This window comes from Chelonoidis abingdonii, chromosome 2 (assembly GCF_003597395.2).
Source record: "Chelonoidis abingdonii isolate Lonesome George chromosome 2, CheloAbing_2.0, whole genome shotgun sequence".
Lineage (NCBI taxonomy): Eukaryota > Metazoa > Chordata > Testudines > Testudinidae > Chelonoidis > Chelonoidis abingdonii.
The window spans coordinates 25,081,707-25,104,987 of NC_133770.1; the positions used below are offsets into that span (position 1 = coordinate 25,081,707).

The 23,281-nt window shown below is 46.6% G+C and overlaps 1 protein-coding gene across 1 annotated transcript in view; it reads right to left on the reverse strand.

Moving 5' to 3' along the window:
• The window catches only part of LARP4B (La ribonucleoprotein 4B), a 109,481-nt gene that overhangs the window by 59,819 nt on the left and 26,381 nt on the right, over positions 1 to 23,281 (reverse strand). The gene's annotated exons all lie outside the window — the stretch shown is intronic.

The following is a 23,281-nucleotide window of genomic DNA, read 5'->3' on the forward strand; positions in this document are numbered from 1 at the left end:
TATACTGTAGGTTTTCCAGTGGAAAACAGCTATAAGCACAGTTTACATTGGTCCACCTTGAGACGCGTTCAGGTTGGTTTCCAACCATGCAGCACCTCTTTTTGCCGCTGCAGCTACTTGTTTTTTCATTTTATTAAAAAGATTCCAAGTTTCAGCACAAATGGATTTTCAGGTTCCCAACTGGTGTAACATTTCATCTTAATTTTTAAGAGATGTTACATCACAATTGCATTTCTATGTTAGCAGGGTTTAATAAGTCACTCTGTTCCATCATGCTTGAAAGTTACTTTATCTAACCAGATGGGTAGAAAGCGGATGAGGAGTGAAAATCTGCAGGACACTGATGGTTTCAAATTTAGAGCTATTATTAAAATACCTCTGTCTTAGTAAACAGTCTGGTGTTTCATTAAAAAACAGACAGACAGTCATTGTATACATCACATCCTTCATTTTAAAAAAAGGATTGGAATGTAGGTGAGAATTTTTTGGGGCGAGGGGCAGAACCTCATCTGGAATATGGTGTACAATTCTGGTCTCCCACGTGTAAGAAAGATGAATTGAAACTGGAACAAGTGCAGAGAAGGGCTACTTAGGATGATCACCAATATGGAAAATCTTCTGGAAAGGAGGCTCAAAGACCTTGGCTAGTTTAGCCTAACCAAGAAGGCTGAGGAGAGGTATGATTGCACTCTATAAATACACCAAAGAGATAGTTACCAGGGAGGGAGAAGAGCTATTTAAGTGAAGCACCAATGTTGGCACGAGAACAAATGGACACAAAATGGCCATCAACAAGTTTAGTTTTGAAATTAGACAAAGGTTTCTAACCATTAGAGGTGTGAAGCTCTGGATCAGCCTTCCAAGGAGAGCAGTGGGGGCAAAAAATCTAATCAGCTTCAAGACAGAGTTTGGTAAATTTATGGATGGAATGGGATGATGAGACTGCCTACAATTGCATGTAGCCAATCTGCGACTGCTAGTAGCAAATATTCTCAATGGTCAGAGATAGGACACTAGATGGGGAGGGCTCTCAGATTTAAATGTTTATTAGAGAATATTTAAATAAAGATGATACACAGAGTTTGATGCGTCAGTTATTAGTCATCGGAGGTAACATACAGAGTATAGGGGACGTTGGTATTTTGTTAGCATATAATATATACAGTCTGTAGTGTCCCCAATGCATGGTGTACGGTGGGTGGGGTCAAGATACAGTAGGGGAGCGGTGAGGGTACATCGCTCATATAATGGGTTACACAGCCATGTTTAGAGTAGGCGGGCCGGGTAATGAGGACAGGATGACCCTCACGTGGTGGAATCCAGGTCGGTGGGTTCAGGACTTAGGGGATATAGTTTAGTAGGGGGTAGGGGATTTTTAAGGGTTTCCCCCTTCCTTCGTGGTGGAATGACAGCCTACGAATGCTAAATTCCTGGTATTGGCGTGGCAGGTGATGTGTTCAATGTAAATGTCCCCAGACCAACCGGATTAGTTGTCCGCAGACCAGCAAACGTCTCATGTACCCACACTTCCTGCTAGCGCTTGTCCCGGTTCCCGTTGATGGATGGCTCCATTGAGTGGGATGCAGTTCAGCCGGGCTGCGGTGTTATGGAAACCTGCGGCAGTCGGCGAAGCGGTGTGAAAGCTTGACCGTGGGGAGGAAGTGGTGCTGCTGAGTCCCATCTGCTGGTTCACCCTCCAAGGGCCTTGCCCCTGGTCGCGTTTTTTCCTCAGGTGTCCAAACGTAGATGCGCGTGGATGGCGCGCTGTCAGGGACTCTCGCCCAGCACGCCTCTGGCCTCCGGGCCGGACCGGTGATGCTGCCCTCCGTCATTGATTCTGCGGCAACCGGAAACTTCCAGAGAATTCTTTCCCATGGGGTCCTGTGCAACATGTCCAGGGTCTAACTGAATGCCGTATTTGGCGGTTGGAAGGAATTTTCCCCCAGTCGCAGTCCAGGTGCCCAGAGATTCAGGGCCTGGAGCAAAGCAATTCCAGGGGCCCCTTCCATAAAAAAGTTGCGAATACTATAGAATAGTGTCCATAAACAGATAGTTAAGGGTTAATGTCTCTTTTTACCTGTAAAGGGTTAAGAAGCTCAGTAAACCTGGTAACACCTGACAAGGACCAACAGGGGGAACAGATTACTTTCAAATCTTGGTGAGGGAAGTCTTTGTTGGCTTTTTGTTTGGGGTTGTCGTTTTGGGACTAAGAGGGACCAGACGTACATCCAGGCTCTCTAAATCTTTCTGAATCAGTCTTTCATGTTTCAAAATTTAATAATAGCCAGGCAAGGCGGATTAGTCTTTGTTGTTTTCTCAACTTGTGATGTTCTTTTTGCTGGAAGATTTTTCCTCTGTTTGTGTAACTTTGAATCTAAGGCTGGGGGTGGGTCTCTCTGTCTATATGAATCTGATTACCCTGTAAAGCATTTTCCATCCTGATTTACAGAGATCAAGAAAAAAAAAAAAGAGGTAAAAATTAATTAAAAGCTTTCTTTTTAAGACTCTGATTGATTTTCCTTGTTTTAAGATCCAAGGGGATTGAGTCTGAACTCACCAGGGATTGGTGGGAGAGAGGGGGATGGTTAATTCCTCCTTGTTTTAAGATCCAAGGAGTTTAAATCTGTGTTCACCAGGGAATTGGTGAAGCCTCTCAAAGCAATCCAGGAAGGGGAAAGTCTGGGCTGGGGGACAGGGAGTGTGCCAGACACTGAATTTCTGGCTGGTGGCAGCGTACCAGATCTAAACTAGTAATTAAGCTTAGTAGTGTTCATGCAGGTCCCCACATCTGCACTCTAAAGTTCAAGTGGGGAAAGAAACCTTGATAATACTATATCATCATAGGGGTCCCTGCGGGGCCCGGGACAAATTGCCCCATTTGCCCCCCACCCCGGGCAGCCCTGGGTCAGACTGGCACAAACTGGGATTTTTCGCCTTTTTTTCCCACAGCATTGGGTACAGGTCACCTGAAGGTTTAAAGTAGTGTAAATATTGGATTTTCTCTAACTTGGAGTATTTAAATCATGATTTGAGGACTTCAGAAACTCAGACAGAGGTTATGGGTCTACTACAGGAGTGGGTGGGTAAGGTTCTGTGGCCTGCAACGTGCAAGAGGTCAGACTAGATCAGGGGTCGGCAACCTATGAGCTGTTGGCACATGAGCTGATTTTTAATGGCACGCGGCTGCCTGCTAGGGCTCCACGTGCCATTAAAAATCCTGCCGACGCGGCAAGCCGCAGGGTCCACGCTCCTGGGCCGGAGCATCTGGCCGAGCGCAGCAAGCTGCTGGCCCCTCTCCCGCCTTTCACCCTTCCCCAAAAGCCCTGCCGTCGCACGCGCAGCACTCTGGGGGCCAGGGCTGCACGCTCCCACAGGGCAGCGTTTGGCTCCGTGGGGAGGGAAAGACGCTCCTCGCTCATCCGGAGCCCTGCCGCCACATGTGCAGTGCTCCCAGGGGCAGGGCAGGGCAGGGCAGGGCAGGGCTGGGCGCGTGGTGGAAGGGCTCCAGATAAGCACGGAGCCTCATGGTAAGGGGTCTGGGTCGGGGGGAGTTGGATAAGGGGTGGGGGCAGTCAGGGGACAGGGTAGGGGGTTGATACTGGGTTGGTGGTTGGTGTGGGGGTTCTCTGGCAGGGGCAGCCAGGGAGTGGGGGGGGTGGATGGGGGTCAAGGCAGTCAAGGGACAAGGAGCAAGGAGGGTTCTAGGGAGGCAGTTAAGGGGGGGGGTCTCTGAAGGGGTGGTCAAGAGACAAGAAGCTGGGGGGGTTGGATAAGTCGGGAGTTCTGGGGGTGGGGGCTGTCAGGAGGTAGGGGTGTGGACAGGGGTTGGGGCAGGCAGGGAGCAGGGGGAGGTTGTATGGGTCTCAAGTTCTGGGGGTCCTGTCGGGACAGGGAGCAGTTAGATAGGCATGGGAGTCCCGGGGGTTCCGTCGGGTGCAAGGGTGTGGATAAAGGGCGGGGCAGTCAGAGGACAGGTAGGGGGTAGGGTCGTAGGGGGGCAGTCAGGGGGTAGGGTCCCAGGAGGGGGTAGCCGGGACAAGGAGCAAGGGGGAGGGGGCAGCAGTGACCCAGCCCTCTGCCCTGAGCCCTGACCCTCCCCCCCCAGCCCTCTGCCCTAAGCCCTGCATCCTACCCCCCCCAACACACACACCCCAGGCCTCTTCCCTGAGCCCTGTACCACCTAGCCCTCTGTTGACTCCTTCACCCCCGCCCCATGACCCCAGCCCTGACTGGGCACCCCCACACATACCCAGCCCCCCCACATCTCATGCACCCCGCACATCTCCACTCCCACCCTGAGCACCAAACGGGTGCTCCTGCACTCCCACTCATTCCCACCTGCACCCCTCACACCAAATGGGAGCTGCTCATGTAAGTGCCCCCACACCCAAACTTCCTGCCCCACACCTGAGCCCCCTCCCTCATTCTAGCTCCTGGTCAGACCCTTCATCCCTAGCCCTGTGCTCAGTCCACTCCCACCCTCAGCTCAGTGCAGAGAGAGGAGAAGAATGGGCCAGAACTAGGGAGAAGGTAGGTACCCACTGTATGTGGGCAGGGCCGGGACCTCAGACTGGCAGCAGGTTGACAGCAGCTGGCGGACGGAACCCCTGAGTGGCAGTGGGCTGAGCCACTCAGCCCACTGCTGGTCTGGGGTCCCGGCTACTGGCCCCACGCAGCCTGCTGCTGGTCTTGGGTTATGGGTGCCGGACCCTTCCCAGCCGGGGTCCTGCTGCAGGCCCCACTCAGCCCAGTGCCGGCCTAGGTGAACGGAACCCTAGACCAGCAGCGGGCTGAGGGAGCCAGTGGCATAAAATCAACATTTTCATTTCATTTTAAATGAAGCTTCTTAAACATTTTGAAAACCTTGTTTATTCTGCAATACTAAACTAGTTTAGAAGGTCTCTATAACTAAAAAACGTTAAAATGTATTACCGACATGCAAAACCTTAAATTAGAGTGAATAAATGAAGACTCGCCACACCACTTCTGAAAAGTTGCTTACCTCTGGACTAGATGATCATGATGGTGTCTTCTGGCCTTAAAATCCCTGAGTACAAATGGAGGTTTTTTAATTATTAGGTTTTTTTTTAATCTCATTGTTAGTCTTAGAGTACCACACACAAAAGAAACTGTGCAATGTGTGGGAGGTACCACCCTGAACATGTCAGATTTAGCCCTAAAGCCAAGGGGTGAGACGTAGTGTTGTGCCTGTAAGAGGAAGCACAGACGCGCACCCCAGGGAAATAAAGCTACTCTAGCACAGATCGCAATCTCTTCAAGTCATCTTTGCACTCTCCAAACCCTGGGCTGCTCTGGAGGATGGAGCAGTTGCCAGCCTAACTCAGAGCCCCTGTGGCCTTTGTAAGTTACAGCCATGTCCCAGGACTGCCAGAAATCCCCACAGCACTGCAGACCTGTTCAAGCATTTACACCACTGAACTAGAGCTTGGCAAGGAGGTCCAATGAGGCACCCTTACTGCCATTACCTCAGTACCTGCTGTGGGGAAGATTTTCCCCAGGTGGGACTGGGGTTTTTAGAACACATTTATGCCACTTTAGCCCTTTTATTCAGTATAAAGGGACCACACAAGCATTCAAGATCTCACTCAAGAGGTTTTGCGGGTAGCTAGAAAAACTAGTTAGAACTGAAAGTGAAACTTTAAAAAACATTACTAGAGTAATGTATGGCAAATACAGAAAGTAAATTTTGGAGCCCACAATGTGAGGTATTCTATATGTGGGATGACACTGTATATCCCAGATATTCATATATAGCTATGACAAATCCAAATAAATAGGCTAGGGAGAACAATTTTAAAATCATTTTGATAATTATCAATGTTTATTTTTAAAAACTTCTCTAATTTATCATCTGTTTACATTCACAATTTTGCAAATTTATGAGACAATGACAAACATTGAGATTCATAAAATTAAAGCACTGTAAACCATTAACATGAGTTGTCAACATCACATGTCAAAATATACAAAGTAAATATCCGTACATTCTCTAAGTTCTCAAGCAGCATTTTTCTTACTTTACCTACGTGTACATTTCTATCAATGTAAATTTTGTCAATCTGTGTACATATGGTGAAATTGATGTTTACCAACAATAAAGACTAATCCTTTCAAATCTACAAGTAACCAAAAAACTCAAAATTACAAGATCTAGGTTCAATTATCTGACTCATTAGCTCATTCAACACAGCTGTCATTTTACTGGCATTGTTCAAGGAACCAAAATTTAAGTCCCCATCAAGACGAAGCATTTTGTTTAGGAGAACCTTTGTTTATCATATTGTACTAAGTATGCACAAGTGGTGGTTTAACCAGACAGCATGAAAAATATTTTCGGCACATTCTTTTGGAAAACCAGCGTACTGCTTTTACCCGTCCAGTTCTAGACAAGCAGCCCCCTTTTAAAAAAAATATACACGAGGAAGCAGAAGGGTAGAGAAAATAAATTTTTGTGATCCAAGACTAAGGAACCATAAGAGCCAAATAAAGTGTTGGCACATGAGGTGTCAAAACATTGTTATTCTTATTTTAATATTTCATAAAGTCTAATTAAACAGTTCCACCACCAGTTACTTCAAGATGAAACTATGTTTGTGAACATTAGGTATTTCTAACTACTCCACCTCTACATTTCTCCCACAGAATTCAAGGGTGGGAAGAATTTGTCGAAACACTAACAGAGCAATAGGTGTTTAGGTACCTTGGAAATATTCCTGAAAGTATTCTTTAAAAACTCCCACCCATACTAATTAAGTGATTTTTTTTTTTTAAATAAAAGGTAGCATGTAGGCTACTAAAGTACATTCAGATTATATATATTTTGATATCTCACAGAACATGACAGGAAATTAACAATGAATTCTTACTTATGCTATCGTTAATGGGGTTCTTTGAGATGCTGTAGTCAGGGTAGATCCCACTAAAATGTGCATATGCCTCAGGCATAGTGCTTTTTGTTTCTTTGTTTTATGAGAGTCCACTGGGGCCACACATGTATCCTGCGGTTCCTTGTAATCCTGTACAACGGCAGTAAGGACTGGAAGGCTACAACCATCCCTCAGTTCCTTTGCAATTCAAAGCCCAGTTAGACGAGGACTTTGAAAAGCAGGCATGTAGGGCAGGTCATGCGATCCACACTGCCTACATCATCTTGAGGACCCTCAGTTAATGTAGATCAGTAACTCTTCTCTCCAATTATTTGTCAGTGTGGATTCCACTCTAGGTAACTGCAAAGCAGAATCTGCCTTGGACTGTGGGCATGAGGAGTCTTGGCTATATCAACCAGTGGAGTACCATTCTTCTGAACTTGGCATCTGCCCAGGTATAACCAAGTGAATAATTAAGGCTATGTTTTAGTCACAGGTATTTTTAGTAAAAGTCATGGACAGGTCATGGGAAGTAAATAAAAATGCATGGCCTGTGACCTGTCCATGACTTACTATATTCCCCGACAATCTCAGGGGGGGAGGCATGGCCCAGGGATTCTGCAAGTGCTTAGGGGAGAGGCAGTGGCGCATGGGTACTGGGGGTGGGGGGTGGCAGGGCTGGAAAGCTGGGACAGCCTTTGGCGATGGCACCCCCTCCCAGCAGCAACCTAAGTTTGGGTGTGGGAGGGGGGTTCAGGCCTGTGGGTTGGGCTGCTAGAGGGGGTGAGGGCTCTGACTGGCGCTTACCTCAGTGAGTTGCCCGCAAGCAGTGACATCCTCCCCCCAGCTCCTAGACAGATGTACTGCCAGGCAGTTCTGCGTGCTGCCTCCGCCATGAGTGTGGCCAACAGGACCTGAGGGGGCCATGCCTGTAGGTGGAGACAGCGCACGGAGCCCCACAGACATGCCCCTGCCTAAGAGCCAAGGGCTGTACGGGCAGCCCCGAAGCCAGATGCACAGACCGTTGCAGAAGTCAGGGAGTGACTTGCGTGACAAACTTGCAGCCTTACGAATAACGTTTCACAAAATGTCAGTGGGTTGCTCCCCATAGCCGCTATACAGATCAGCACATTTCTGAAGCAGGCCGAAGAGGTTGCCTCCATCCTGGTGGAGCGTCCCTTGACCTTTGAAGGTAAAAATATGCAGCCAACTATTTCCAACAGTCATCCCTCTGGGGCTTGCCCGGTTCCCGTGCTCCAGGATCAAGGGCTGCTCCGCATGCTGTGGCTCCCAGAAGCAACAGCATGACCCCAGTCCGGCTCCTACGCAGGGGCAGCTAGGGGGATCTGTGCTCTGCCCCGCCCCTAGCACCACCCTAGCAGCTCCTATTGGCCAGGAACTGTGGCCAACGGGAGCTTCAGGGCAGCACCTGTGGACAGGGCAGTGCGCAGAGCCGCCTGGCCACACCTCCACATAGGAGCTGGAGAGGGGATATGCTGCTGCTTTCAGGAGCTTCCCCTCCTGCACCCCAACCCCCAACCCCAGCCCAGAGCCTCCCTTCCACATTCTGAACCCCTCAGTCCCAGCCTGGAGTACCCTCCTATACTCCAAACCCCTCATCTCCAGCCCCACCCTAGAGCCCTCACCTCCATCCGGACCCTTCAACCACCCTGCACCCCAACCCCCTGCCCCCGCCTGGAGCCCCCTCCCTGTATCCTGAAGTCCTCATTTCTGGCCAAACCGCAGAGCTTGCATCCCCAGCCAGAGCCCATATCCCATCCTGTACCCCAATCCCAAGTTCATGGGCATTCATGGCTCTGCCACATAATTTCTATATCCAGATGTAGCCCATGGACCAAAAAGTTTGTCCACCCCTGTTCTGGTGCCAGTCCATCAGTTCTACTTATCTAGCTGACATCCACACTATCAGTGCGACCATTGTGGGTCTACAGGCAATATTTGATGCTAGTTTTGCAGCATCATTTTCAGACAGATAGAAAGTTGTACAGAAGGGCTGGCTGGACATCTGCAGATATCTGACAGCACATCACACTGGCGGAGGCAGTTTTGATCTTGGATATTATCCTGGGGAAGGCATATAGCAGTCCTTGAAATCACCAAACAAAAGGCATCTGAACTAAAGTCAGTGCTCACACATTCACTGAAGCAGAAGTCTTTGCACTTGACATTGTCATGGCAAACAGAACTATGGTGGGAGTCCCCCACTGGTAGAATATCACGTCTAGGATAGACTTCTGTAGTGAATACTCACAGCTGTTCCAGCCCCAAATCTGTTAGGCCATTGCTGATTCCTGGAAGGTGCAGAGTTAGCACCGTGTCACTCCATGATGATGGCACCATTCTGAAAACTCAACTACTTCCAGACAAAGAAAAGATGATCAAGCGCCTCACTGTTTTTTTTAAAGTGTGCATTGCTAATGCATTGTCCATCAGAATCTGCACTGCAGAGTTTCAGAGGACAGGTAGTGGCTCTCGATTTCAAGATATACATGTAGAGTGTGAGATCATCTTGAGACCATGAGTCTACCATCTGAAAGTGATTAACGTGAGTGCACCAGACTATCCCTGAAACATCATCTGTGACCTTTGTCATCGTCAGGGAGAGACCAAAAACAATACCTCTTTTCTCACATCCAGTGGATGTGGCCACCAGTCAGGTTCCTGCAGGATTCTGGTCAGGACCATGACGTGTTTATTAATATGATGTTTGGATGAGGAGGAGAAGTCATCAGACACGCCACAGGTGACACCTGGCAAGCAGCAGCATGCACATGCATGAAGATGTGGCTGAAGAGCCCAAGTGTACATACTGTTGCCAGTCTTGTCAATAGGTGGTGCACTACAGACTGAAGGGACCTGAACCTGTCCTCTTGCAAGAAAACTTTTGCTGAACTAGAGTCAAGTAGAGCTCAACATCTGTGATGGTGTGAAAGAGGACTTCTTGTAGTTCACCAGGAGTCTTCAGTGAAAGACAAAGAAAGGATGTCATCTAAGGCAGTACGTCTTCCCCCAGTACCTGCCTCTGATTTGTCAGTCATCTAGATACAGGTATAAGTGGATTCCCTCTTAGATGTGTCACTGCTATAGCCAGGCACTTCCTCCACTCCCCCAGATTCCAAAGCCAGATTCATGAAGAGACTGGGCCACAGAGACTACAAAGGGCAGAACCTGGCGTTGACAGTGGCTGGGTCCTACTGTGAACCTGAGATACTTCTTGTGGGCCAGGCAGCTGGTGACATGGAAGTACTGCAAGTTGAGAGCCATGAACCAGTCATGAGCTTGAAGCAATGGAGGCAAGCATTGCCATTCTAAAACTGAGACACCATATATATGTTAAGTCTCCTGTGGTCTAGGATAGGACAAAGGGGTCTAGATCAGCAGCTTTCAATCTGACAAGCACTAGTACAGACTAAGGTGCCAAAAGAAAAGTAACTTTATTCTGAAGATTCTGAGAAGAACGTTAGGGGGCTTATTCCTTTATCCTCTCACTTCCCTGGTCCTTTTTGCATGAACAGAGAGCAACAATACCCAAAGTCCAAAGGCGCAAACAATTCGATGATATTTATTGGGGTGAACTTCCAGCAAGCAAGATTCCAATTTCCTTCCTTAGTGTCCCCCTTCCCAGCTCTGACACCACAGAGTCTTGCCTGTGTCCCGGTTCCCATTCCCATTTCCCCCCTTTAGCAAAACATGATCCCAATTCCCCTATCCCCAGTCCCTGTTCCCACTCCCCCCCACTTTCTGATTGACTGTAGACTATATAGCAAAACCTGAGTTTTGCTTAGCTATTCCTTAACCAATCATTTTACTGAAATTTAACTAATCAATTTTAACATATTGTAACGTGAGTATTTAACCAATTATACCCCATCACCTTAACTGGTTTACACCCAACAAAATTAATTATACAGCAGACAGAAACAATTACAGAACCAGAGACGATGCAAATAAACATACAAAACACAGAAGTGAGTATTTTACAGCTACGTCTATACAGATATAAGGGTTTTCCAGCTGTGTCTATTGATAAGTGAGTTCTTGCCAGACAGGATGCTATTAAACTAAGTTTCCTTTTACATATTTTAGGCTCTTCCCGTTCTCGCTTTCTCATTCTACAGGCCACTTCCCTCAGATCCCACTGAGGAATACACTAAAACTGCACCATCTACTCAGGACACTCCCTACACTAACACCGGAACAAATCAACATACTCTTAGAGCCCCGACCAGGGTTATTCTACCTACTACCGAAGATCCACAAATCCGGAAAATCCTGGACGCCCCATCATCTCGGGCATTGGCACTCTCACTGAAGGACTGTCTGGATATGTGGACACTTTACTCAGACCCTATGCCACCAGCACTGCCAGTTATCTTCCTGAGGAAACTACAATGCATTGGTGACCTTCCGGAAAACACCATCCTAGACACAATGGATGTAGAGGCTCTCTACACAAACATCCCACACACAGATGGAATACAAGCTGTCAGGAACAGTATCCCTGATGCCACAGCACAACTGGCTGCTGAGCTCTGTGCCTTTATCCTCACACACAACTATTTCAAATTTGATGACAATATATATCTCCAGATCAGTGGCACTGCTATGGGCACCTCATGACCGCACAATATGCAATATTTTATGGCTGACAGCTGGACAACGCTTTCTCAGGCTCTCGTCCACTCACGTCCCTTCTCTACATCGTTACATGACGACATCTCATCTCCTTGGACCCATGGGAAGGAGATTCTGGAAAAATTAACACACGATTTCAACAGCTTCCAACCCCTACCATCAACTCCAGCCTCGGACCAATCTACACAGGAGGTCCAACTGTCTAGCCCCATTGGGCAAATAAGTGATGTCACATTAACACACCACTATACCGAAACCTACTCACCGCATGCCAACTTCATGCCTCAGCTTCCATCCGGCCAACATGACACGATCCCATTGTCGTACAGCACAAGCACCTAGGGTAAACCAGATCTGCACTAACCCGTCAGACAGGACCAACACCTACAATCTCCACCAAGCATTCTCAAAACTACAATACCCGCACAAGGAAATAAGGAACAGATAACAGAGCCAGACGTGTACCCAGAAACCCTCTGAATAGAAAACCCCAGAAATAAGAACCAATAGGACTCCACTGGCCATACATACAGTCCCAGCTAAAACCCCTCCAATGCATCATCAGAGATCTACACCCATCCTGGACAACGACCTACAACTTTCATAGGCCTTGGGTGGGCAGGCCAGTCGTCACCACAGACAGCTGCCAACCTGAAACATATTCTCGACAGTAACTGCACACACTGCACCATAAGACTCACTCAGTGAACCCATCCATGCAACAAGCCTCGATGCACTCTGCCCACATATCTACACAGCGACACATCAAGGACCTAACCAGATCAGCCACCATCACCGTTCATTCACCTGCACGTCCACCAATGTAATATACGCCATCAATATGCCAAGCAATGCCCCTCTGCTATGTACGTCAGCCAAACCGGACAGTCACTACAGAAAAGGATAAATGGACCAAATCAGATATTAGGAATGGCTATATACAAAAACCTGTAGGAGAGCACTTCAACCCTGGCCACACTATAGCAGACTTAAGGTGGCCATCCTGCAGCAAAAAAAAAAAAACTTCACGACCAGACTTCAAAGAGAAACTGCTGAGCTTCAGTCATTGCTGCAAATTTGACATACCATCAGCTCAGGATAAACAAGACTGTGAATGGCTTGACTCAACCGTTTTCCTCCCTTTGGTTTTAAACACCTCAACGGCTAGAAGAGGGCCTCATCCTCCCTGATTGAACTAACCTCATTATCCCTAGCTTGTTTCTTGCTTGCATATATATACCTGCCCCTAGAAATTTCTACTACATGCGTCTGACGAAGCGGGTATTCACCCACGAAAGCTCATGCTCCAAAACGTCTTTTAGTCTATAAGGTGCCATAGGATTCTTTGCTGCTTTTACAGATCCAGACTATCACGGCTACCCCTCTGATACTCCCCTTTCTCTGGAGGTGATAGGAATACAATCCTGTCCTAATATTCCTAATAGCACCTTATTTCAATGTGACTAGTTTGGAATGTGAGAATGTCACCACACACTTCCCAGCTTATGGTTGCCTAACTACATCTTAGCTGAAGGCCTCAGCCTGTCACATTAAGAGAAGGCCATTACACAGACAGTGATCTTTGATTCTTTCCTTTATACCTCTATAACTAGCTAAGTGATAAAAATACACCTAAATTCTTCAAGTATAGGCCTTTGCAGACAGGCCTGAATATCTATATCCTAACAAAGAATTTGGAGAAGTTTGGCTTCAGGTAAAATCTAGTGGGGTGGACCAGCTAGATTCCAGCTAGAAGGAACTTGGGGACAGTTGCAGAGGCCCTACCCTTTAAGCACTCAAATGAGGGCACATGATCATTCACAGACAGCTAGTTTTTTTTTTCCAAAAAGTATTGCACATGAGGTATGCAATACCTCCCCATTCTGCCTATGCATCTTCTTGTCTCTTTTCCTTCTACCTTGGAGCTTTTTCACCCTTCCCTCTAATCTCTCTATTATTCCCCTTCCCCCACCTTGTTCGTTCTAGAACATGAAGGGTTAGCACTAGTGCTTCATACATGTAAAGCCTGTGGAGGAAAAATCAAGTGGGATTACATGATTTTAACCACCATGAGTAAAGCTCCACTGCACTGGGGTCCCCTTTTGGCACTTCCTGACTACCGGCTATCATACAGCAGTTAGCTAACTGATTATTCTAGGATGCCATTAGACAAGTTAGTAATAAACTTCTTAGATGGCTAACAACGTCATGAATAATATAATAAAATGTGATGGCCATACAAGCAATTAAAAATAGCATAAGTAATCAGCGTTCAACCTCTAACACTAAGGCTTGGTCTACATGTAGATGTTAGCATGACCTAGCTATGTCGTTCAGGGCTGTGAAATATTTTGTGTGCTGAGTACCATAGTTAGCTGGACCTCACCCCTAGGGAAAACACGACTAGGTTTCCAGACCTTGCTACTGCCTCAAAAAGCTGAATTAAATACACCAAAGGAAAAAACCCTTCTGTGAAGGCAGGAAGCATCTACACTATGATGCTACAGCAGCACCACAGCTGCGCCACTGTACTGGCTGTAGTTTAAATATGCCCTTGGTTGATGTGTCATGTTGGATCTCATGTAAAACTTGTGTCAAGAACTAACCTGTGACAGTTTCATCTGGAATACAGACACTCCCCTGGTTACGTAAACCCGACTTACAGAAATCCAGACTTATGGAAAAAGTTCCATGAGCTTTTTTTTTGGTGTGCGTAATTGTTGGAGATGCGTAAGTTGAATTTTGCGGAAGTCAGGAATGTAAGGCATTCCTCAATGGAATGCTTGCGTAAGTCAGGGAGCTTCCGTACTCAGCCATATAAATATTCTTGCCATTTGCATTATTTGTTGCATGAATCCATACTACGTGTTATTCATACTGGCCACCCATTTAGGTAAATATTTTACAATTAAGTAAACCATATTTGCATGTGCTGAATGCCACAGCCACTTGGCATGATTTAAAATTAGAAGGCCATTTCATGTTTCCTGAGAGCTCTGGTGCAACATCACAAATGGTGTTATGACATCACAGATACTACTGAACTTGACTACAGAGCTAACTTACAGGCTCAAGTCGCTTTATTATTATAAAACACCATTTTGGAAAGGTAATTACTTTATAATCAACTTTTCAAAACCACACCATTACCAGTACCTTGTAGTCCAACTCCATATTCTGGTAGGATTCCATTTAGCCATGTCACAGAATCATGCATTTAGATACACCTTAGTGGAACACAGGTACTTCAGGATAAGCTAAATGAAAATTATAAGTGAGTTAAGTATCAAATGCCCCCTTTGTACAAGACAAAGTGAACTTTGCTATGTTTGCAGATTTAAAGATTTCTTATTAATTATGCTGTGTCCTGGTATCAACAGCTTTGCTAAGAATGACAATACGGATGAGATCTTTATTGGACCAACTTCTGTTGTTGAGAGAGACCAAGAGCTTTCTTCAGGTTTGTGTAACATTGAAAGCTTGTCTATCACCAACAGAAGTTGTTCCAATAAAAGAGATTACCTCACTCATGCTGACTCTCTAATATCCTGGGACCAACATAGCAGCAACCCCACTGCATACAATGCTCGAGATGACAATTTGACTACTCAATGTTAATCACCTTATAGTATCAATTTAACAGGCAAAATAATTAATGCTTAATATAGTAAATACACACATTTCTACGTTTGTGTAGCATTAACAAAATTAAATTAAATATTTAAGATTTTCATAGCAATGTTGGAATATCCATGGTTAATTGTGCATCTTAAAAACTGACTAGTGATTTTAACAATGGCATAAATACACAGTGTGGCCAAGTTGTTGCTACATACAAGTGTCCCTATGGGCTCTACTCAAGTCAACATAAGCCCTGAAGGCACACCAGTATTTGGACCTTTACTCTTTAGATTTACAGGTGAATACTGTAATGTAATGTAATTTTTTTGCATTTAAAACAGAGGATAGCCTAGCCATAGCACAAGGGTGTCACAAAATTCAATTACATAGACTGCAGGAATAAGATATACAAAAACCTTGCCCTCCCACAAACTATAAAGCTGATGATTTTTCCACAACTCCACATCCTACTCAGAAGCACACACTTAGCAAATGCACCATGCAGTTCTTCACTCTAGTACCACAAGACAATAGAATCACAGAACTGTAGTCCTGTAACGGACCTTGATAGATCATCTAATCCAGTCCTCTGCATTCAGGCAAGACTAAGAATTATCTAGATCATCCCTGACTAGGGCTTGTCTACACTTACAATGCTGCAACAGCACAGCTTGCACTGGAGGTGACGTCCCTCTGTAGTGATTAGCAAGAAAGCTTTTCCCATTGGCATAGGCACTTCATCTCCCTGAGGCCTGGTCTACGCTGGGGGGTGGGAGGGAAGGGGTGTGTCGATGTAAGATATGCAACTTCAGCTACGCTATTCCCGTAGCTGAAGTCAATGTATCTTATTTAGACTTACCTCCCGTCCTCACAGTGCGGGATCGATGGCCGCGGCTCCCCCGTCGACTCCGCTTCCGCCGCTTGCCCTGGTGGAGTTCCGGAGTCGACAGGAGCTCATTCGGGGATCGATATATCGCATCTCATCTAGACGTGATATAATCGATCCCTGATAGATCGATTGCTACCCGCCGACGCGGCTGATAGTCTGGACGTACCCTGAGAAGCAGTAGCTATGTTTAGAGGGCAGCCTGCTGTCAAAATAGCCCTGTTCACAATGAGGGTTAGCTCAGTATACCTGTGTCACTCCGTGGTGTGGATTTTGCACACCTCTTAACAACCTAGTTATACTGAATGCATAACTACCCATACAGTTAGGAAGTTTTTGCTCATGTCAAACCTAAATCTCCTTTGCTGCAATTTAAGCCCATTACTCAGTGGTTAGAGAGAAGAATTTATTTCCTACCTCTTCTTAACCACCATTTACATACTAGAAGGGTTACATCACCCCCTCAGTCTTACCTCTTCTAGACTAAACAAACCCAGTTTTTTTCCAATCTTCCTTCGTAATTCATGTTTTCTAGATCTTTAAAACACTTCTGTTGCTATCCTTTGGACTGTCTCCAATTTGTCTACATCTTTTCTGAAGCGTGTTGGCTAGAACTGGACACAGCACTGTACTTCAAGTGAGGCCTTATCAGTATTGAGTAGAGTAGAAATATTACTTCTCATGTCTTACTTACAGCACTCCTGCTAATGCATCCCAAAGTGATGTTCACCTTTTTTGCAATAGTATTAAGATGCGACTCTTATTGAGTTTGTGGCCCACTATAATGCCCAGATTCTTTCTGCAGTATTCCCTAGTAGTAATTTCTCATTTTGTGTTTGTGCATTGATTACCCTTCATAAGTGCAGTACTTTCCATTTGTCCTTACTGAAATTCATCCTATTATTTCAGGCATTCAAATTCTAATCCTGTCCTCACAAAGCACTTGCACCACCTTCCAGCTTGGTGTTGTTCACAAACTTAAGTGTATTCTCTATGTTATTATCCAAATCACTTAGATGATATTGAAAGAATGGAACTCAGGACAAATCCTGTGGACCAACTTGATATGCCCTTCACTTTGACTGTGACCACTGATAAAAGATGGTACCCACTTACAGTGGGTAATCTAAGCTTATTTCCCTAGTTTGTTTGAGAAAGATCATAGTGGATAGTGCCAAAGTTTTACTGAAGTCAAAGATTATCACATCTACTGCTTCCCCCTATCCACAAGCTTGTTACCTTATCAAGAATGATTTAGGTTGGTTTGATAGATTTGTTCTCATCAATCCATGCTGACGGTCACATATCACATCATCTTCTAAGGTGGTTACAAATTGATTGCTTGATTTGCTCCATTATCTTTCCAGGTACTCAAGTTAAGTTGACTTGTCTTGTAAGTCCTGGTTGAGCTTAACCTCTTTAGTAGATAACTACTATATTTTGCCCTTTGCAAGTCCTCTGGAATCTCTCTCATCCTCAAATTCTCAAAGGTAATTGCTAATGGCTCAGATCTTCTCAGCCAGTTCCTTAAGTATTCTAGGATGTATGTAGTCAAGCCCTGCTGACTGGAAGGTTCTATAAGTGGCTAGTCACTCTAGAAAGTTACATCAACCCAGCTACTGTCTCCAGTGTGAAAAAGCCACACCTCTTGATGATACAGACAAGCTGCCCTAAGCCATGGCTACACTTGCAAGTTGCAGCGCTGGTGAGGGGGTTACAGCGCTGCAACTTAGCAGGTGTCACACTTAAAGCTCAGCCAGCGCTGCAACTCCCTGTTTGCAGGCTGCTGTACACCTGGGTCCGCTTCCGGTGTAGCGAGCCATACTGAAGTGTCATCAGGTGTGGACTCACCAGCGCTGTAATTGCCTCAGGGTATTAGGAGGTATCCCAGCCTGCCTTCAGCCTCTCTGGTCATCGCTTCGCACTCCCACTGCACTGGGCTCAGAGCCTGGAGAGGAGGGGAGTTGTAGAGGAACCAAGAGGGAGCTACTGAGGTGTTGGAGACTCCAGGAGTCTTGCAGGCAGGAGCTATTTTCCAGCCAGGAGATGCTAGCCATCGCAGCTGCTGACTTGGTAGTGAGGACCAGCAGAGGAGCCTGTTTCCTGCTAAGAGCTTTATTATAAGGATGCAAATGTTTGGAGCGGAGGGGGGCTATGGCTGCCTGCAAGCATGCTAAGATGTGGAATAGCCATTGATTCCCTGTAGCTGCTCTTTGCTTCCACAGTCACAGAAACCCCATGGCTTCCACAGTGAAGCAACCCCCCACCCACCCCTTCCCAGGTGAGCCACGTGACAGCCCCCCTTCCACTGTGAGCCGTGTGTGGGAAACTCGCCATCTCTATCTGCAGCTGGGCCTCTCTGTGCTATGCTCAGAATGTGTAAATGATGTACAAAACTCTTAAAACAATGCAGGTCTGTATTACAGTTTATCTCTCTGTGTTTTTTTTAAAGTGACCTTGAATACTGCTCCATCAGTGCAGACTTCTGAAAGACTGCAAAGCTTAAGAAAAAACCAAGGAAGACTAGGAAGAGATGGTGAAAGCAGTTATGAATCTGTATTCCACAAAGATAAAAAGTTGCAAGAACTGAGGATAAGGAAACCATGAAAAAGGAAACAGGCTGCCAAGATAAAGGAAGAAGGCTGCAAGAGAAAGGAACTGACTACCAAGAGAAGCACAGATCGGCAGGGATACTTAAAAAAGTGGAAAAAAAAAGCCCTCTCATTTCTTCACGTATTATTTTCTTTCCATAACTATATGAATATAAAATTATATACAATGCATCATATATGTGTTGATTGGTTATTAATGACGCCGTTTCACCATGTGTGGGTCCCCACCACTCCCTGGGGTGTGCACAGTGTTGGTTCCAGCTGCTCCCTGCAGGGTAATTGCCCTGGAAAACTGCAGGCAACAGTGGAATGGGGCTGGGCTGAAGCAGGCAGGGGCTACTGGAGGCAGGGTCGGCTGCAGGCAGGGCAAGGGATGTGGGCTGGTTGGAGACAAGGTGTGGGCGGGCTGCTTCAGGCAGTGGGGTGCAGCAGGGTTGACTGAAACAGGCAGGGGGTGCGGGCTGGGCAGAGTGTGAGAGCTGGTGCGGGCAGCAGTGTGTGGAGGGCTGGCTGCTTGGCAGGGCTGAGGGTTGGCTGGAGACAGGACAGGGGTTTGCAGAGGTGGCTGTGGGCACGGGTGCAGAGCTGGCTGAGCGGGGGCCGGACTGGTGTGGGCAGGTCATGGGGTGCAGTAGAGGCAGCTGGACCCCAGCCTTTAAGTAGCCCCAAACCCCCTCTACTCGGGACCTTTTAAAATAGCCACGGGAGCGCTGGAGAATGCAAAGGGAGGCGGGGCTTCGGCGGCTATTTCAAGGACTGGGGTGCAGAGGCAGCTGGAGCCCCAGGACTTTAAATATACCTCCCTCACTGCCCAGGCTCGGGGGGCTATTTAAAGGCCCAGAGCTCAGCCGGTGGTCACGGGGCTGCCCGCGCTCCGGCCGGAGCTCAGTCGGGAAGAGCGGGGCAAGCCCCTCCGCCCCCGCTCTCTCCGGCCGGAGCGCGACAAAGCCCCCCGCCCTCCGCTCTCATGGCTGGAAGCCCAGCCGCGGCGTCGCAAGCCCGCCGCCGGGCTGGAGCTTCTAGCTGGGAGAGCGGGGCCACCGTGCCTGCGTCTCGCCGGCGCTTCAACTCAAGGAAGCGGGACCATGGAGCAGGGACCCAGCCGGGGACGGGGTAAGTTTATAAAACAAAAAAAAATTAAAAGGGCCTAAGGTGCGGGGCCTCTTAGGTTGGGGTCCGATTCCCTGGCAGCAACGGGTTGTTGGAACAGGAAGCGGAATGACCCGCACCCTTCCGTCCCCTTCCCACAACCCACAGCGACAAAATGGGACGAGGTGCTCTGTGGGATAGCTGCCCACAATGCACCACTCACAACAGCACTGCAACTGGTGCAAATGTGGACACACTGCAGCGCTGGTCGCTGTCAGTGTGGACACACTGCAGTGCTGGCCGTACACAGCTGTACGAGCACAGCTGTAACTACCAGCATTGCAAAACTGCCAGTGTAGCCACAGCCTGTCTCCATGTAGACAGTGATAAGTCAAGGGAAAAATTCTACTGACCTAGCTTCCACCTCTCTCTTTCCACCTCTCTTGGAGAAAGCCTCAGTGTCTATACTGAAGTGCAACAGCAGCACCATTGCAGCATTTCAAATGTAGACAAGCCCTATACAGCATTTCAAATGTAGACAAGCCCTATGTAATTCTTAGCTTGTTCCTTCACTATTTCAGCCTCAGAGCCTACCCTATTTATGCTGATGTTTTTAACTGTTTTCAATGAAAACCAAAACACCCCCAACCATTTAACACTTTGGCCATTGCTGTATCTTCCGATATTGGCTATCCCTCCTCATTTGATTAACGGGTCTACCTTGTCCGCGGTCTTCCTCTTGCTTCTAATGTATGCGTAAAATGTTTTCTGTTACTCTTAATGCCCCTAACTAGTTTAATGCCTTAATTTTAATAACTGAAGGTTGAATTAGAAAATTTGAGACAATTATATAAGTATTTACAAGATTGATAACTTTCTTCAGATTTATCAAGGGCCTATTTTAGCAGAAACTAGACAGTTAAATGCTAAAATTAAATTGAGACATTAATACGTAAAGAGCGAGCTTATTTTAAAATACAAAATTAATCTCCACTATCCTAACCCAAGAACAGCTAAATGGATTTTGCTTAAGTTTAACGACAATTCACCTTTGGGATGAACCCAAGCAGGGCATTTCAGCTGGAAACATGGGTTATAATAAAACTTGAGTTACAACCATCTATAATTTTTACTACCCAATAATGGCGAGTCAGTATAACACATGCAAAAAGTCAGCTATGTTAGCAGCAGTCTTTGCAGGAAGGAAAGGACTGAATAATACTGAAAAAGGAATGAACTACTTACAGATTTCAGAATATGACCCTTGACATTGAACTATCATTAACTTGAACACTTGAACCTACTTTCTTCTCTAATCTTTGTTGTAAACTCTACTTGTATGCAGTCATTTTTACTATCTGGAGTGAACATGAACATGGATGTGTAAGTGTTCAACATAAGCACAATCAGTTCAGTCAGATTTGTTATTTAAAAACATACAAACCAGGATACAATGCTCCTGGGCTGAAATCTTGCAGTTTTCAGACCAGAGTAATCAGCCCTTAAAATAAATTTATAACGCAAATGCTGACAACTAACTTTAGCACTGCAAACAGCAACAAAAAAGCTTGTTAGAATAAAAGATCTTTTCATTGCTCTTCCAGCAAATGTTAACAAATATATATTTGAATGTAGCTCTTTGCATAAATCCATTTCTTCACAAACTAGTCTGAAATAAGGTTAAGGGAAGTTTTTCAAAAGAAGCCTTCAACACAGAAGCACACTTCCATTAGTTACCTTAACAAAAGAATGCTCTAGTGAGACTTTCAAGAGGTGCATGTGTTAATTTTTAACACCAGAAAACTCTGTCCCCAGATTTCCACCTACCTTCCCCACCCGCAAGTCAGAAAGCCCTTACTACATTTCCACTACAGTATGTATCACAGACACTATGTTCACTCTCACATGCCCTTGCTTCTGCACTAGACCATTACATTGGCAGCTAGGTCAGTGGTCTCCAAACTGTGGGGTGTACACCCTAGGTGGTTACAGAAGATCATTCAGGGGGGTAGGGCAGGGCCCAGACCAGCCCCCACAGCAGGCAGGGAGTGCCACTCTGCCTCCAGCTGCAGCTCTGCTCCTGGGTCAGCCCCGCAAATTGGGGAGGGAGTGCCACCCAGCCCTGGCTACAGATGTGCTCACAGCCCCAAATCCACTTGTCACCCCAGACCTACCCCTAGCTGTGGCTGCATCCCCAACCTCAGCCCCCCTACCCATGAGCTGTGGGCCAACTCCTGGCCCAGCTCCCAGGGAGGGGCAAGAAGCACAGCATGGAAAGTTTGGGGACCACGGCTGCAAGAGCTTCTCCATCTCCTGTGAGAACACACTCTACTGCGCTCTAGGAAGTTAGTCATAGTGCGCTGTCTATAGCAGTGTTTCCCAACCGATGTGCTGTCAGAACCAAACAGGTGTGCCATGGAAGTTTTTGAAAAAACTACATGCGAGAACCAAAAAGCCTTCCCTTGTATTTTAATTAGTTTCGGAGCTGGATCATATTCTGCACTTTTGCTCTCTGGGACAACACCCCTTTCATTATTATGCATGAGTCAACCTCCCTTTGGGAAACAGAGTAAGATAGCAAATCTGAGTCCTGTGGAGGGGAGGCACAGGAGGGAGAAGCTGCCTTCTGATTGGTTATTTGCCTCACTGCCCTGCCTCCTCCAGGGGAAGAGCAACCAGAGCTCAATCTTTCTCCCCTCCCCTTCTGTGATGAACAGGTCCCATCCTCTGCCCCTCCCCTCTCCTTCCTGTAGCCACCAGCTGTGGGGAGGAGGCCCTAGACCCCAGCCTGGAAGGGGAGCAGAGATCCCGCTGCAGCCCCCCAGGGCTTGGGGTGCGGGAAGAACCCAAGGAGGAGCAGAGGCGAGGTGAAGGGGCTGAACTGGGTGCTGGGTGTGAGATAGAGGAATTAGGGAAGCACAACCAGTCTGGGTGGGGATAGACCTGATGGGGGGGCCAGAGAGCAGAACTGATTTGGAGATTGTGGGGCAGAATTCACTGCTAGGCAGGGGGCGGGCAGACGTAGTGGTGAGAACTCCTGCAGCAGGGGGCAAAATCCTCATACCCAATACACTTTAGAGATTAGGCAGCATTAACATACCAAGGATAGGCTGGGGCAGTTAACCAATTGTTAGAATGAAAAAAAAAAAAAAGGAAATAAATAACCATGTTTTGGGGGTCAATCTACTGATTTGTTTGGGTCTGGTTCTTTTTTTTATTTGGATCTCTTCAGGTTCACAATACTCTGTGTGGGACTTCAGTATCTTGCATTTAAAAACAGCAGAGAGTTATACATGCTTGGGAAGACTATTTTAGGAATAAGAAGAAATGATTAATTACTCATCATCTCAAAATATTATTTTTCAAATGCATGTCATTCTCTCCACTAAGAAAGCTTTTGTCCAGAATTCTTATATCTAGCCTTAATGTTAGTTTCCACTGCTAATGACCGGCAGTAGCTATGTCGGCAGGATAGCATATCCTGTCCACTCTGGCGCTTTTGTTGGTCAGGGTTTTCCCCACCACACACA